Genomic DNA, 16,307 nt, shown 5'->3' with positions numbered 1-16,307 from the left:
ATCCTGTACATGCTAATGTTCTGAACACACATGATGCTGACCCCTAAACTCACCGAAGAAAGGAAATTCCTGGAGAAGACCTGCGGAAGGAACTAGGCAATGGCAGCCAAGCAGGTGGCTTCGAGGGTTATTTGTGTTTAAGTATGTGTGGTAAAGAGACCAGATGGATTACTTTATGTTCATTCACACCTCATTTATCAAGCACCATCCTGTATCAGACTCAGCTAGGACTGGGGTGTAAGGCAATGAATGAGGTAGACATGGTTTCTGACCTCGTGGAGATCACAGCCTAGATGAGGAGGCTGATGACAAACAAAGAAATACAACAATTAAGTGATTAGAACTGTGATAATGAAAGAAACAATCACTGTAAAACCACATAGTGGTGGCCTGTCTAAAGGACAAGCCTCACCTGAAGCTTTAATTCAAAGTCAAAACAACTCAAACCACTGTGCTGGCCACACAACACACAACCTGGCCCAGGGCAGCTGCTAGTTTGTGACTCCTGAGTTTTAGATTATTACCTTAAAAAACTACATACAACAATATGAATATGACAAACAAGGTGCCATGTAAACATAAAGTCAGGAATCCAGTGTGTTTAAAAGGAGCTGGTAGGGCTCAAACCAGAGTATCTAACAGGAACTGGGCCTGGGCATGAGCTTCAGAAATAATCATACAACACAGTAACTCACAATATTTGTATTCAAACTTGAGCACAATTGCCCTCCGTATGTGCTATGGTATAGATTCATTCTACAAACATTTACTGAGCACCTACTATGTGTCGATTTTTCCAGGGTCGGTGGTACAGTGAACAAACACAAAGTGAATCATTGTCCTCATGGAGATGACGTATCAATGGGAGAGACAAACAGTAAAAAAACAAATAAAATGTACACTAGAAGGATTCTAGGACAGGGCACCTGAGTGGCTCAGTCAGTTACGCATCTGACTTCAGCTCAAGTCATGATCTCACGGTTTGTGAGTTCGAGCCTGGCACTGGGCTCTCCGCTCTCATCGCAGAGCCGCCTCTGCCCCTCCCCCCTCTTAAAAATAAAATAAAACATTTTAAACAAAGAAGAACAAGAACAAAAAGACGAAGAAGGATGCTAGGATAGTGGTGGAGTAAGAAGCATCAGGAATCTATCTGTCTGCTAACCTCCTCAATAATCGCCCTGGCAGAATGTTTGGTATAACTGTGTATTTTAGAACTCTGGAATCTATTGAAGGCTTGCAAATTCTCTGAGAAGGCTTGTCTGGTAAGTTGTAGTTAATTTCAGTCAATTTCAGCTGTAAACACAGTAGCAGCTACACAGGCTCCATCTCAGGGACATGCAGCTGTGCACCAGATCCTGGCGCAACACAGCCTGCTGGAATGAGGGTGGGCAAAAAAGACCCTCTGCTCCCAACATTATGGATTTGGGCCTGACTGCTGATTGCTGCTTTCTGATCACAGAGGTGGGCCACCATTGTGGTTGCACCTCCCTCCATTGGAGCAAGCATCTCCACCTCTGGATGAGGTGACGACCGGCTATTTAAAGAGCTGGCAGCATGTTATCCTCCCTTCACTTTCCTCTTTTTCTCCTTTTGGGAGCCATTAATTAAAGAGTTGGACATTCAAAAGCAACTGAATGTGTGGGTAAAATTAGAAAGTGACCACGCATGTCCAAGGAAAGTAGGCTTTTAGAAAACTAGGCTCTTAGAAAGCCAGGCTTGGAAAAGACCTGAGAAAACCTTAAGTTTATATATCATGCTGATCCCTGGCACAGACACATCCTACAAAAACAGGGAAGCTAATTAATTAATTAATTAACAAAAAAAGAGGAAACACTAGGGAAAAGAGAAAATCTGATTCCAGAGTTACCACGTTATTAGATTCAAATGTCCTGTTTTCAACAAAAAAGTCAAAAGGCATACAAAGAAATAGGAAACCACGGTCTATTCAAAGGGAAAAAGACAACAGAAACTGTCCCTGCAAAAGACCTAAAGATAGGTTTACTTTATAAAGAAAGATATTAAAACAACTGTCTAAAGATGCTCAAAAAAAAAAAAAAACTAAAGAAAGATGTAGAGAAAGTCAAGAAAATAATGTATGAAAAGAATCAAAATATCAATAACGAGACAGAAAAAGAACGCAAAATGAAACACTGGAATTGAAAAGAATAATAACTGAAATGAAAAATTCACTAGAGCAATTCAAAGGAAAATTCGAGCAGGCAGAAGAATCACCGAATTTGAAGACAGGACAATGGAAAGTATTGAATCTAAGAAACAGGAGAAAAAAAAGATTGAATAGAAGTGAACGGAGTTATAAGGGAATCACGAGACACATCAAGCCGACCAACATACACATTATAGAAGCTTCAAAAACAGAAAAGAGCAAGGGGCAGAGGGAATACTTGAAGAAATAGTGGCTGAAAACCTCCCCACTTTGCTGAAAGACACGAATAAAACACCCAAAAAACTCAAGGAGCTCCAGGTAACATGAACTCAAAGAGAACCATACCAAGACATATCGTAATCAAACTTCCTTAAAGGCAAAGACAGAGACTTGTCAAATATAAGAGATCCTCAATAAGATGATCAACAGATCTCTCATCACAAACTTTGACAAATATAACGAAGTGGGCACTATACTCAAAGTGCTAAAAGAAAAAATTGTCAACCAAAAATCTTGTATCTGGCAAAATCGTCTTTCAAAAGTGAGGGGACAATGAAGACATTCCCAGATAAACAAAAGCTGAGATAGTTTATCAGTAGATCTGCTCTGCAGAAATGTTCATGGAAGTCCTCTCCTACAAGGTGAAATGAAAAGACACTAAACAGTACTTCAAAGTCATATGGAGAAATAAAGATTTCAGTGAAGTTATATACATGCAAAACTATAAAAACTGGAATTATTACAACGGTTTGTAACTCCACTTTCTATTTTCTACATGCTATAAAAGATACATTTTTTAAAAACAGTTTTGTTTAAAAGCTAGTCTTATTGTAACTTTGTTCTGTAACTCTGAATCTTGTTTCCTATATAATTTAGGAGATTAATGCATTTTAAATTATTAGTTTAGTCTTTGGGACACACAACGTATAAAGACGTAATTTTGTGACACCAACAACCAAAAGGGATAAGGGCTATAAAGGAGAATTTTTGTCTCTTATTAAAGTTAAGCTGGTATAAAGTCGAATTACAGTGTTACAACATTAGCATGTTCAACATAACCCCGATGGCAACCACAAAGAAAATTACTATAGAACATACACAAAAGGAAATGAGAAGAGAATCAAGACGTTTCGCTACAAAAAAATCAACTACATGTAAAAGAAGACAGTAATACAGGAAATAAGGGGAGGAGAGCAGAAAACAAATAGCACAACTGCAGAAGTCAGTCCTTCCTTACGTAATTACCTTAAATGTGAATGGATTAAACTTTCCAAAGGACAGAATTTGGCAGAATAAATAAAAACACATGATTCAACTACATGCTGCCTACGAGAGACTCACTTAAGACCCAAAGACACAAAGAGGTTGGAAGTGAAAAGATGGAAAAAGATACTCCATGCAAAGAGAGAGAGAGAGAGAGAGAGAGAGAGAGAGAGAGAGAGAGAGAGAGGAGGGGTGGCTACACTAATATCAGACAAAACAGACTTTAAATATATGAAGTAAAAACAGACAAAATTGAAGGCAAAACAGATAGTCCTACAATAGTAGTTGGAAACTTTAATATCCCACTCATAATAATGGAAAGTACAACCAGACAAAAGATAAGTAAGAAAATAAAGGACTTAACACAATAACTAGGTCTAAAAGACGTATAAAACACTACCTAACAACAATAGCATGCACATTATTCTCAAGTACACATGGGACAGTTTTCAGGATATACATATGTGAGGCACAAATTCTCTAAGTAGTCTTTTGTTTTTAATGTTTTTATTTATTTTTGAGACAGAGACAGCATGAGCAGGGGAGGGGCAGAGAGAGAGGGAGACACAGAATCCAAAGCAGGCTCCAGGCTCTGAGCTGTCAGCACAAAGCCCGACGTGGGGCTCGAACTCATGGACTGTGAGATCGTGACCTGAGCTGAACTCGAACACTTAACCGACTGAGCCACCCAGGTACCCCGCTCTAAGTAGTCTTAATATTTGAAAGATAGATATCATACAAAGTATCTTCTGTGAACCACAACAGGATAACGTTGGAAATCAACAACAAGAGATACGAGAAAATAGAGATAAATAAAAACAAAAATATAATATACCATGGGTGCCTGGGTGGCTCAGGTGGTTAAGTGTCTGACCCTTGATTTCACTGAGGTTATGATCTCATGGTTTGTGAGATTGAGTCCTACATCAGGCTCTGTGCTGATAGCATGGAGCCTGCTTAGGATTCTCTCTCTCCCTTTTCTTTCTGCCCCTCCCCTGCTCATGTGTGCGCGCGCGCTCTCTCTCTCTCTCTCTCTCTCTCTCTCTCTCAGTATAAATAAATAAAGTTAAAAAATACACATATATATGTGTTTGTTTTTAAATATGTATTATATATATTAAATATTTATTATTATGTTAAATAAATATTATACACACACATACATACACACATACATCAAACTTATGATATACAACAAAAATGGTGCTAAGGGGGAAACTCATAGCTGTAAATACATACATTATAAAACAAGAAAGATCTCAATGACCTAACTACAATTTAAAAAAAAAAAAAAAAACTAGAAAAAAGAACAAACTAAAGCCAAAGCTAGCAAAAGAAAGGAAATAATACAGATTGGAACAGAGATAAATGAAACAGAATACAAAATAGAGAAATCAATGAAACCAAAAGTTGGTGCTTTGAAAAGGTCAACAAAATTGATAAACCTTCAGCTAGCTGGGCTAAAAAAAAAAGAGAGACGAAGAAAAGACTCAAATTACTAAGAACGGAAAAGAAAGTGAGGACATTACTACTGATTCTACAGAAATAAAAAAGGATTACAGGAGAGTACTATGAACTTGATACACCAATAAACTGTATAAACTAGATGAAATGGACATATTCCTAGAAACACAAAACTACCAAAACTCAATTACTAAGAAACAGAAAATCTGAATAGACCAGTAACTATTAAGGAGACTGAGTCAGTGATTAAAAAAAAAAAAGTCAACAAAGAAAAGTTGGCTTCACTCATGACTTCTACCAAACATTTAAAGAACTAATACAAGCCCTTGAACTTTTCCAAAAATATTGTAGAGAACACTTCCTAACTCATTCAATGAGATCAGCATTACACTGATACCAAGAAAAAAAACACCATAAAGAAAAAAATCTAAAACCAAAAGAAAAAAAAAAAAACTACAGACCAATATCCCTTTTGAAAATCGATGCAAAAATCCTCAACAAAATATTAATAAACAAAACTCAGCAGCATATTTTTAAAAATATACATCATGACCAACTGAGATGTCCCTGAAATGCAAGAATGGTTCAACATATGAAAATTGATCAATGTAAAATATGCCGCATCAACTGGAGGAATAAAACCACATAACCATCTTAACTGATGCAGAAAAAGCACTTGACAAAATTTAACACACTTTCATGAGAAATACACTCAACAAAATAGGAACAGAAGTAAACTACCTCAAATTAATAAAAAATATATATGAAAAACCCACAGCAAACATCATACTCAATGGTAAAAGACTTAAAGCTCTTCCTTTAAGATCAGGAACAAAGCAAGGATGCCCACTTCACTCCTTCTATTCAACATAGTATTGGAATGAGGCAAGAAATAAAAGACATCTAAATTGGAAAGGAAGAAGTAAAATTATCTCCATTTGCAGATGATATGATCTCATACATAGGAAACACTAAAGACTACAGAAAAGGTGTAAGAATAAATAAATACTACAAAGTAGCAAGATATTAAGTCAACACAGAAAAATCAGTTGGCATTTCTATATCCAAACAATGACTAATCTGAGAAGGAAATTACAAAAACAAATCTACTTACAAGATAGCTGAAAAATTAAATACTTAAGTATTTACTTAACCACAGAGGTAAAGACTTATAAAATGAAAACTACAAAATACTGCTGAAAGAAATTAAGCAAGATATAAATAAATGGAAACATATCCCATATTCGTGGAGTAGGATACTTAATATTATTAAAATGTGATCTATAGATTCAATGCAATACCCAGCAAAATCCTAGGGACATTTTTCCAAAATAGAAAAACCCATCCTAACATTCATATGGGAACTCAAATGTCTCCAAATAGCCAAAACAATCTTGAAAAAGAACAAAGCTGGAAGACGCCTATTTCCTGATTTCAAAACAAGGCTACAGTAATCAAAACAATGTGGTTCTAGGGTGCCTAGATGGCTCAGTCAGTTAAGTGTCTGACTTCGGCTCAGGTCATGATCTCATCGTTCATGGGTTCGAGCCCCGCGTGGGGCTCTGTGCTGACAGCTCAGAGCCTGGACCCTGCTTTGGATTCTGTGTCTCCTTCTCTCTCTCTCCTCCCCCACTCATGCTCTGTTTCTCTCTCTCTCAAAAATAAATCAACATTAAAAAAAATGTGGTTCTGGCATAAAGATAGACATATAGACCAGGGGGATACAACAGCAAATCCAGCAATAAACCCTTCCATATATCATCAGATTACTTCTGACAAGGGTGCCAACCTCAGTCAATGGGGAAAGGACAGTCTTTTCAACAGATGGTGCTGGGAAAAACTGATATTCACATGCAAAAGAACAAAGTTGGACCCTTACCTTATACAAAAGTTAACTTAAAATGGATCAAGGACCTAAATGTAAGACCTAAATCAATAAAACTCTTTGAAGAAAAAACATAGGGCAATAGCTTCACAACATTGGATTTGACAGTGATTTCTAGGATACAACTCCAAAGACACAGGCAACAAAAGAAAACTACACAAACTAAACTTCATGAACATTTTAAAATTTTGTGCGTTAAAAGACACTATCCACAAAATAAAAGGCAATGTACAGAATGGGAGAAATATTTTCAAACCATTTATCTAATAAGGGATCAATATCCACAATATATAGAGAACTCATAAAACTCAAAACAAAACAGGTGTGCCTGTTAAGTTAAGCTCCTGACTCTTGATTTTGACTCAGGCCATGATCTCATGGTTCATGGGTTCAAACCCAGTTTGGGCTCCAAACTGACAGTGTGGAGCCTGCTTGAGAGTCTCTCTGCCTTTGTCTCTGTCTCCCTCCCCCCACCTCTCAAAAATCAGTAAATAAACTTAAAAAAAAAAAAACTCAAAACAAACAATCTGATTCAAAAATGGGCAAAGGACTTGAATAGACATTTCTCAACAGGAGGTATGAAAATGACGAGTAAGTACATGAAAAGATGCTCAGTATCACTATTTATTAGTGAAATGCAAATGAAAACTGTGACATAGTACCTCACATCCACTAGGGCGACTACTACCAAAAAAAAAAACAAAAACAAAAACAAAAACCAGAAAATGACAAGTGTTTGGACAGATGTAAAGAAGTTGAAATCCTTGCGCGCTGTGGGTGGGAACATAAAATGGTAGACATGCTGAAAAAATAGTACAGAGGTTCCTCAAAAAAATAAAAAGATTTACCATATGATCCAGCCATTCCACCCCTGGATATATACCGCGAAAAATCAGACAGAATCCCAAAGAGGTAAGTGTACACCCATGCTTACAGAAGCACTATTCACCATAGATAAAACACGGGAGCAACCCAAGTGTCCATCCACCAGTGAACAGATAAGCAAAATATAGTATACATACAATGGAATACTATTCAGCCATAAAAAGGAAGGAAATTCTACAATATGTTACAACACGGATGAACCTTGCAGACATTATGCTAGTGAAATAAGCCAGTCACAAAAGGGCAAATACTTTATGATTGCACTTATATGAGACATTCAGAGCAGTCAAATCCTTAGAGAAAGTTGAATGGCACTTGCCAGGGACTGGGGTGGGAGCAGGAAGGGATGGGAGTTATATTTTAATGGAGAGTTTCCATTTTACAAGATAAAAAGAATTTTGGAGATGGATGGTAGTGAGGGTGGCATAACACTACGAATGTATTTAATACCACTGACCTGTACACTTAAAAATGGTCAGGATGGTAAACTCTGTGAGGTGCCAGGTTGGCTCGGTCTGTGGGGAGGGCAACTCTTGATCACAGGGTTATGAGTTCGAGCCCCATGCTGGGTGTAGAGATTACTTGAAAATACAATCTTAAAAAGACAGTTAACTTTACTATGTGTATTTTATCACAACAAAAAAAGAAAAGTAGGTATGTCATTCACTAAGGATTAAACACTAAATGCTGTCCAATTTCAAGTAGGCTCGTGGTTGAAATCAGATTATTTTAAATTCTAACAAATTACTGCCTTAGTTTCCTCACAGATTTGGATAAATCCTCTGTCCCTGTCCACCATCTTTCAGACAATCTGCCTTACTGTAATTTACTGAGGATGATACTTCACCCTGAATTCCAAGTTATTTTTAGAACTGAAAAACATTGTGAAACTTAACTAGGAAACGCCCTTTATTCTGAAGCAGTTTTTACAATGCTTCTACTTAAAACTTGTAAAGCATGGACTCTTATGCCAGAAAACATTAAAAAAAAAAAAAAAAAAAAAGGAACTTCACAAACTGAAAGGGCAAAAGGAGAAGGAAAGCATAATAACCTGAGAGGGGTTTTCCATAGCCAGCTTCTAAGATTTCATTTAAAAATAGCCCAGCAAGTGCCCTATCGCCTTATTTTCATAGTGTCCTAGCAGATAGCTCCCTGAGACACAGCTATGTCTCCTCAGGACAGGCCCACGGTAGGGAGTCAAACAAACTATTTCTTTCACTCACTCTTTGCTTTCCCAGTCCCCCCACCCACCCGACCCCCGAACAGATTTTTTCCCCTTATTTCTCTCTCAGAGCCTTTTTGGTCTTAAGAAAATACTTGGCAAATTCCAGAGTCTATATTAAAAGGAAAAAATCCTTCAGATTGACAACATCTTTTACACGTTCACCGTATTTGTTGTCACAGCGCGTAACAGTATAAGGGCTATCTTTTAAACTGCATTTAAATATACGCTGTTACATAACAAAGCTTTTTTTCTGATGATATAAGCGTTAATAAGCTTAGCCACAGAATGAGGTGAAAACAACAAATTTTAAAGTCAAATTTATGAGTCAAGAAATGGAACATGTTATTTCTTTCATTCCATGGCAAAATGCCGATGGCTATTGAGGTTGGGCACTGGGTATATGGAGGTTCACTGTACTATTCTAGTTTTGTGTATAAAGATACACAAAAGCATTTCCATAATTTCTACTTCACACTCAACTTTGCCAGAATGAAATTGGAAAAATGAATAATTAGCTACACTGAAAGTATCAACTTTGTAAAATAAAATTAGCTAATAAAAACCATCAACTAGAACATCAAAAGGAACAAACTGATCAATGTTAAGTTACAATGGCATCTATGTGGGACAGCATGGTGGGTGGGGTCTTGATTTACACCATTCCTGGGACTTGAGACCAGGTGACTACAGAGTAAATCACCAGACTTTTCCAGGCTTCCTATGAGCTGGCTCCAAGCCACATTACTCATCGTAGTCTGATAATCACTACTTGCATTAGAAGCACCAGTTAAAATCCAGGTCTAAGGCCCCACCCAGTGTAGACCTTTGAAATCAGTAATACCAGAAAGGGTGACACCTGGGAATCTGGACTCTTGATATCCTCCTCTGATGATTTACTAAAGTTTGAAGCCCCTAACGATCTCTACAGTTGTCTACCAAGAGAGATGTGCCACCCTGGGAGTGACAAGGGCTGTCTGCCAACCTCTATTCACGGGGTCAGGAATCTTTTCTAGATTCCATCAACAGGAGTCCAGAAGAAGCTCCCAGCAAGGCCTCCACCCCAACCCTAATGCCCAACCTTACCACCCCCATCTGCCCAGAAACTACTGAGACCAATCTCATCATAATTTTTATCCCTGTTTACACCAGTCACCACAGGAAGCCCAGACCCCTTGAGACAACCCTGGGCTCCCAAACCACTCTGCACTCCCTTCTGATCCCATCTCCCACTCTTCCCGATATTAAACACGTGGTCCTCTCGGTCAATCAGCAGCAAAACCACTTGTGTCTTCAACTCTGAATAGTTCCTTCACCTTCCTCTTCTAGCAACGTCTGGCTCTTCCTGAGGACAGATTCCCCTGCAGACCTCTGCAGTGGTGGCTGTTATCTCCCCCACATCCCTCATGAACTAGCTCCTCCCTAGTACTCCTTCTTTCTCCCTAAAACTGCCCAGCTGTGACTCTTCTGTGTCACACTAGGTCACTCACTGCCCCTCCTTATAATCACCCGCTTTCCTTTTGGTCACTGCCCCCACCCCACCGTTACTTAAAAGATTTTAGCCACTCACTATTACTCTCTTCAGGGCATTTTCTGTCATTCTAATTCCTGGAGATTGTATATACACATATACACAGGCTTCCACCTGCCCATGCCTTAGTTCCGTGACCCTGTCCTCTATTATCTTGTCTTCCACCCACTTCAGCCATTCCCACAGCCAAAGAGAAGCCCTTTACAATCTTCATTTCAAACACCCCATTCTGGCTACCGCCTTTCTCCTTTGCGAATTTATTGCCACACATGTTACATCTAAACATGTTATAAACCCAAGAGTGTTAATAATTATTGCTGCTTTAATACGATCTTATGACTTTTACAAAAGTTAAGAGAAAATGTATTTATACAGTCTTTTTTTTAACTTTTTTAAAGTTTATTTATTTTTCACAGAGAGAGACAGAGACAGAGCATAGGTGGGGGAGGGGGAGGGAAAGAGAGAGAGAGAGAGAGAGAGAGAGAGAGAGAGAGATCGAGAGAGAGAGAGAGAGAGAGACGGAATCCGAAGCAGGCTCCAGGGCTCCAAGCTGTCAGCACAGAGCCTGATGCGGAGCTCGAACTCACGGACTGCGGACTCATGACCTGAGCCAGTCTGGAGTCATTTCTTTTTGGTCTAAGGGACTTGGCTTAGTGTTTCTTGAAAGGTAAGTCTGTAATCAATAGATTATCTCAGTCTTTGTTTATGTGAGAATATCTTTACTTTCATGTTTGAAGGATAGTTTTAGATATAAATTTTAATATGGAATTTGGTGTTGACTTTTTGCTTTGAACATGTAACTCCACTGTTCTGTGACTACCATTCTCTTTTCAATTGTTTAATTTATACACTTTATTTTTTAAAGCAGTTTTAGGTTCATAATAAAACTATATCCCTTATCCTCACAGATGCCCAACTTCCTCCGCTATCACCATTTCCCATCATGGTGGTAAACTTGTTACAACTGATGAACCTACATGGACACATCATTATCAACCAAAGTCCACAGTTTCTATTACCCTTCACTGTCGGTGCATATTCTGTGGGCTTTGAAAAATGTATAATGACATGTGTTCACCACTGCAGTATCATACAGAATAGTTTCACTGCCTTAAACATCCTCTGTGCTCTGCTAATTCATCCCCCTCCCCCAACGCTGGGTACCCTTTGTATTTCTACTGTCTCCATAGTTTTGCCTTTTCCAGAATGTCAGATAGTTGGAATCATACAGTATACAACCTTTTAAGAGTGGCTTGTTTCACTTAGCAATATGCATTTAAGGTTCCTCCATGTCCTCTGGTTTGGTAGCTCACTCTCCTTTCACACTGAATAACATTCTTTTGTACCACAAAAAAATAAATAAATAAAATACAATATTCCCGTATGTCCCACAGTTTATTCACCTACTGCAGGACATCTTAGTTGCTTCCAGGTTATGGCAATTATGAATAAAGATGCTAAAAACATCTGTTTGCAGATTTTTGTGTGGACATAAGTTTTCAATTTGCTTGGGTAAATACCAAGGAGTGCAATTACTGGATCACAGAGTAGAAATATGTTTAATTTTTTTTTAATTTCTTAAGGCTTATTTTTGAGAGGGAGGGGGAGAGAGAGAGAGAGAGAACACGGTGGAGGGGCAGAGAGAGACACACAGAATCCGAAGCAGGCTCCAGGCTCTGAACTGTTGGCACAGAGTCCGACACAGGGCTTAAACCCACGAACCGTGAGATCATGACCTGAGCCGAAATCAGATGTTTAACCCACTGAACTGCCCAGGCGCCCCAGAATATGTTTAGTTTTATTGAAAAAAACCTGTCAAACTGTCTTCCAAAGTGGCTGTGACATTATGCATTCCTGCCAGCAATAAATGCAAGTTCCTGTTGCTACATATCCTTGCCAGCATTTGTGGTGTCAGTGTTTGGGATGTTGGCCATTCTAATAGGTGTGTACTGATACCTCACCGTTGTTTTGCCATTCTCCAGTGACATATGATGTTGCACATGTTTTCGCATGTTTACTTGCTATCTGTATATCTTCTTTGCTGTCTGTTCAGTCTTTTGCCTAAATTTTGAGCTGTTCATTTTCTTACTATTGAGTTTTAAGAGTTCTCTATTTTGGATAACAGTCCTTGATCAGAGATATGTCTTTTACAAATATTTTCTCCCAATCTGTGATTGTCTTCTCATTCCTGACACTGTTTTTCCCAGAGCAGAAGTTTTTAATTTTAAGAGTCCATATTATCTTTTTTTTTTTTTTTGAGAGAGAGAGAGAGAGAGAGAGAGAGAGAGAGAATATCTCAAGCAGGCCACGGACCACAGGGCTCGATTCCACAACCTTGGGATCATGATCTGAGCTGAAATCAAGTCGGACACTCAACCAACTGAGCCACCCAGGAGCCCTAGGTTTTCAAGTATTTCTTTCATGGATTGTGCCTTTGGTGTTGCATTTAAAATGGCGTCATTAATACCCCAGGTCATCAAGGTTTTCTCCAACACTATATTCCAGGAGGTTTATAGCTTTGTGTTTTACATCCAGGTCTATGGTCCAGTCTGAGTTAATTTTTGTGAAGGGTATAAGGCCTATGTCTAGATTCATTTTTTGCATGTGGATGTGCAGTTGTTCAGCACCATTTGTGAAAAAAAACTATCTTTGTTCCATTGTATTGCCTTTGCTCCTTTGTCAATGACCTGCTGACCATACCTTTTGTGGGTCCATTTCTGGGCTCTCTACTCTGTTCCATTGATCTTTCTCTTCTTTCACCAATAATACCATATTGTCTTGATTACTGTAGCTTTATAGTCAGTCTTGATGTTGCATAGTGTCATCTTCCAACTTTGTTCTTCAGTTATCAAGTTGGCTATTCTGGGTCTTTTGCCTCTCCATATAAATTTTAGAGTCAGTTTGTCAACATCCACAAAATAACTTGCTGGGATTTTTATTGAGATTACGTTGAATCTATAGATTAAGTTGAGAAGAACTGACATCTTGACAATATTGAGTCATTCTATCTGTGATCATGGAATAGATCTCTATTCATTTAGTTCTTTTATTTCATATATCAGAGTTTGGTAGTTTTCCTTAGATACATCTCGTATATATTTTGTTAGACTTATACTTAAGTACTTTGTTTGGGGAAGGGGAGGATGCTAACATAAATGATATTGTCTTTAGTTTCAAATTCCACTATTCATTGCTGGTATACAGGAAAGTGATTGACTTTTATGTATTAACTTTGTATTCTTAACATAACTATAATTCCTTATTAATTCCAGTTGTTTTTTTACTGATTCTTTTGGGTTTTCCACATAGACAATCATATCATCTGCAAGAAAAGACAGTTTTACTTCTTCCTTCTCAAACAGCATATTTTTTATTTCCTTTTCTCATCTTACTGCACTGGTTAGGACTTCCAGTACTACGTTAAAAAGCAATTGTGAAAAGGAACATCATTGCTTTGTTCCTGACCTCAGCAGGGAGGCTTTGATGTTCTCAGGCAAGTTGAAGTTCTTTTCTATTCCTAGTTTGCTGAGATTTTGTTGTTGTTGTTGTTGTTGTTATCACGAATGGGTATTATATTTTGTGAAATGCTTTTTCTGCATCCATTGATATGATCCCATAATTTTTCTTCTTTAGTCTGTTAATGCTATGGATTACTTAATTGATTTTTGAATGTTCACCTAGCCTTGCAGGCTGAGATAAATTTCACTTGGTCATAGTGTATAATTATTTTTATACAATCCTTGATTCGATATGGTAATATTTTGTTGAGGATTTTTGCATATATGTTCATAAGAGATATTGGTCTGTACTTTTATTTTCTTGTAATGTCTTTGTCTGGTTTCGGTATCAGGGTAATATTGATCTCATATAGTGAATTAGGAAGTATTCCCTCTGCTTCTATCTTCTGGAAGAGATTGCAGAGAATTGGCGTGATTTCTTCCTTAAATGTTTAGCAGAATTCACCTGTGAACTCATTCAGGTCTGGTGCTTTCTACTTTGGAACATTAATTATTAATCCAATTTCTTTCACAGATAAAGGTCTATTCAAATTGTCTATTTCCTCTTGTACGAGCTTTGACAGATTGTGTCTTTCAAAGAATTGGTCAATTTCATCTAGGTTATCAAATTTGTGGGCATAGAATTGATAATATTTTTATTATCCTTTTCATGTCCATGGAATCTGTAGTGATATCCCTTTTCTCTTCTGATATTAGCAATGTCTTATTTTTCCCCTTAGCCTAGCTAGAGGCTTATCAATTTTATTAATCTCTTCAAAAAATCAGTTTTTGGTTTTGTTGATTTTCTTTACTGATTTCCTATTTTCAATTCCATTGATTTCTACTCTAATTATCATCATTCTTATTTTCAATTTGATTTGTTCTCTTTTTCCTAAGGTAGAAGTTTAAATTACTAATTTTAGACTTTTCTTCTTTTCTAACATATGTATTCAATGCTATAAATTTCTCTGTATGCACAGTTTTCACTACATTCCACATATTTTGGTAAATTAGATTTTCATTTCCATTTAGTTAAAAATATTTTTAAATTTCAGATTTCTTCTTTGAGCCATTTGTTATTTAGAAGTGTGCTGGCACCTGGGTGGCTCAGTCAGTTAAGCATCCCATTCTTGGTTTCAGCGCAGGTCATCCCATGGTTCATGGGATCAAGCCCTGCATCCGGCTCTGTGCTAACAGACCAGAGCTTGCTTGGGACTCTCTCTCCCTCTCTTCTCCCCTGCTCGTACATGCTCGCTCTCTCTCAAAAACAAATGAACTTAATTTTTTTAATGTTTATTTATTTTTGACGGGGAGAGAGAGAGAGAGAGAGAGCGTGCGTGCATAACTGGAGGAGGGGCAGAGAAAGAGGGAGACACAGAATCTGAAACAGGCTCCAGGTTCTGAGCTGTCAGCACATGTGGGGCTAATGTGGGGCTTGAACCCATGGATAGCAAGATCATGATCTGAGCTGAAGTCGGATGCTCGACTGAGCCACACAGGCACCCCCAAAATAAATGAATAAACTTAAAAAAAAAGTGTGCTGTTTAATCTCCAAGTATTTGGGGCATTTTCCAGCTATCTTTGTTACTGACTTCTACTTTAATTCCAATGTGGCCTGAAAGCAGACATTGTATGATTTCTACTCTTTTAAATTTGTTGTGTTTTATGACCCAAAATGCGATCTATCTTGGTGAATGTTCCACATGAAGAATTTGTAATCTTCTGTTTTGGGATGAAATATTCTATAGATGTTGAGGCGCCTGGGTGGCTCAGTCGGTTGAGCATCCGACTTCAGCTCAGGTCATGATCTCGCAGTCTGTGAGTTTGAGCCCCGCATCGAGCTCTGTGCAGACAGCTCAGAGCCTGGAGCCTCCTTCGGATTCTGTGTCTCCCTCTCTCTGCCCCTCCCCAGCTCATGATCTCTCTCTCTCTCTGTCAAAAATAAACATTAAAAAAAATTTTAAAGAAATATTCTATAGATGTCAATTATATGTAGTTGATTGATGGTGCTGTTAACCTCAAATATGTTCTTACTGATTTTCTGCCTGCTAGATCTGTCCATTTCTGATCAGAGAGGTACTGAAGTCTCCAATTGCAATAATGGATTCATCTATTTGTAGTTCTACCAGTTTTTCCTCATGTACCTTGACACACTGCAGTTAGGTGCATACACATTAAGGAATGTTATGTCTTTGGGGAGTATTGACCCCTTTATCATTATGTAATGCCCCTCTTTATTCCTGATCACTTTCCTTACCCTGAAGTCTGTTCTGTCTAAGCTATTCCTGCTTTCTTTTGATTAGTCAGCATGATATATCTTTCTCTATCCCTTTATTTTTAATCTATATGTGTCTTTATATTTAAAATGAGTTTCTTGCAGGCAACATATGGTTGGG

At 37.9% G+C, this 16,307-nt stretch overlaps 1 protein-coding gene across 3 annotated transcripts in view; it reads right to left on the bottom strand.

The window, feature by feature from the left end:
- Nucleotides 1–16,307, bottom strand: part of DHRS7B (dehydrogenase/reductase 7B) — a 60,636-nt gene that overhangs the window by 27,578 nt on the left and 16,751 nt on the right. Inside the window, exon 2 of one of the 3 annotated variants that reach the window (XM_027047762.2) lies at nt 54–302. The exons of the other annotated variants lie outside the window; for them this stretch is intronic. The gene's annotated coding sequence lies outside the window, so the exon portion shown is untranslated. The remainder of the gene's footprint in view (nt 1–53; nt 303–16,307) is intronic. 3 annotated transcript variants of the gene reach the window in all.

Source organism: Acinonyx jubatus, chromosome E1 (genome assembly GCF_027475565.1).
Source record: "Acinonyx jubatus isolate Ajub_Pintada_27869175 chromosome E1, VMU_Ajub_asm_v1.0, whole genome shotgun sequence".
NCBI lineage: Eukaryota > Metazoa > Chordata > Mammalia > Carnivora > Felidae > Acinonyx > Acinonyx jubatus.
The sequence above is the reverse complement of the archived record's forward strand: the minus strand, read 5'-3'. Positions and strand labels throughout refer to the sequence as shown.